Source organism: Dipodomys spectabilis, unplaced genomic scaffold (genome assembly GCF_019054845.1).
Source record: "Dipodomys spectabilis isolate Male_0828 unplaced genomic scaffold, ASM1905484v1 ptg000583l, whole genome shotgun sequence".
NCBI classification, from domain to species: domain Eukaryota; kingdom Metazoa; phylum Chordata; class Mammalia; order Rodentia; family Heteromyidae; genus Dipodomys; species Dipodomys spectabilis.
The window spans coordinates 336,031-338,048 of record NW_024871260.1 but is presented as its reverse complement, the minus strand read 5'-3'; the positions used below and the strand labels follow the sequence as shown (position 1 = coordinate 338,048).

The 2,018-nt window shown below is 33.4% G+C and overlaps 1 non-coding gene across 1 annotated transcript; it reads right to left on the bottom strand.

The window, feature by feature from the left end:
- Positions 1-288: 288 nt before the first annotated feature.
- Positions 289-394, bottom strand: LOC122100537. Its single transcript, XR_006146194.1, has one exon. It is a non-coding gene; the product is annotated as a U6 spliceosomal RNA (small nuclear RNA).
- Positions 395-2,018: the final 1,624 nt, after the last annotated feature.

Here is a 2,018-nt window from a genome sequence, read left to right as displayed (position 1 = left end):
TGTGTATATATACCACATATCCATTCATCTGCTGGGGGGCATCGGGGTTGGTTCCATATCTTAGCTATCTTAAATAATGCTGCAATGAACATAGTTATGCTGGTAGCTTTAGTATGGTCTTGTTTGTGATCATTTGGGTAAATGTCCAAAAGTGGGATTGCTGGGTCATAGGGAAGCTCTATGTGGAGTCTTTTTAGGAACCTCCATACTGCTTTCCAAAGTGGCTGAACAAGTTTACACTCCCACCAACCATGCAGTACTGTTCCCTTGTGATCACATCCCCTCCAGCATCTGCTGGAATGCTTCAGGAATTTGCCTGTCATCCTTATGCAGGAGCATGCTAATCTTCTCTGTATTTTTCCAATATTAGTGTACGTGATGCTGAATTGAGCACAGAAAACTTTTTATATATAAAGTGTAATTGATTTTATTAAACTATATAATTCAACAAAAAGTACGTTTAAAAGAATCGTCGTGAACTTTTAGAAACATGTATTCCTTACATAAGCACACATTTAAGAATAAAGTCAAGATTGACATGTCAAAAACAAAATAATCCCAGATATTTGTTGTTCAAGATATGTGTAGGAGAAGGAATGCAATTATTCTATACAAGGCAACTGTCCTAATGAACACAGCAGCAAGTGTTAAGATTTGATAAAACTTTTAATGTTTTAAACATATTTAATTTTGGGAATTTACTTACATATGCAAAAACTAGGACTGTTTGTCAGGTCATAATACTTTTCTATAAAGTATTTAAGATTTATGGTAGCAGACATATACTACTAATTAGGTACATTTCAGAGTTTATAGAAACTTTACTAATGAGAAGTTGCAAAGTCTTTGTGTAAAGGAACAGAATAAAGAGTTAAGACTTTGTTAACTACAGTTTCTGTTAAAACAATAGGGCTTCCTTACTTTATATGTTAGCGAGGAACAAATGATGATATAAGCCATGTACAAATGATGAGATGAGCCATAACTAGTAATCTTAGTGGGTAACTTTAAAGACTGCACATAGTCTATAAAACTCTTGTTGAGCATCATAATCTTAGTCAGTTTTAAATGTACAGGAATATGAGAAAATAGTAAAATCTAATAGGTAGTACCCTTCAAATACTGAAAACACTGGTAATTGTTTTGTTTTTTATTTTATTAATCATTAATATTTAATTATTGGTTTTTCTTATTTGTAGTATTGTTTTCCTTGTTGTACTATAATACTATTTTTTGTAAGTCCTCATTAGGAGGTACTTTGAGAAGTTTACTGGGATGGCCAAATCATTTTTATAGGAGCATGTGAATTTACAAAGAGGAAAATTAAGAACAAAATATTTATTTAAAAAAATGATGAAGTAGAGTCTGAATCAGGAGTGTTGAAAAATGTCCATACCTAAAATCTTAGCCCTAGGATGAAGCAGCAGTATTACAGAGTTGAGGCCACAAAAGTGAGACTGTGTTTTTTTTATTTTGATTTTGTTGGTCATGGGGCTTGAACACTGGGGCCTGGGTGCTGTCCCTCAGCTTAAAGCTAGCATTACCACTTGAGACAAAGCACCACTCCATCATTTTGTGCTTATGTGGTGCTGCTGAGGACTCAAACCCACGGCCTCATGCATGCAAGGCAAACACTCTACAACTGAGCCATCTTCCCTGCACCTGAGATAACTGTGTTTAAAAAAAATCATCTAAACAACATTTACTTTCTCCTTTGGGTTGTATAATGAAATATATGAATATCTTTTGATGTTTTTGTGAATTGTCGTACTTCTAAATTTATACTCACTTCAGCCACTTTATCCTTTTCAAAGTCATGAAATATCTCTGAGAGTTTGCTTCTGTGAAGATTGTTTTTGCATTTATAATTTCTTCTGAATCATTTTCATTTTTTGTCAAAATGACTTTATATTTCATGTTGATGGTTTATCATACATCAAATACCTTTAAATGTACATGAAGAGTCTGAAGATCACAAAATGATTATTCTCATACAGCTCTTGTTTAGCTGTTATGCA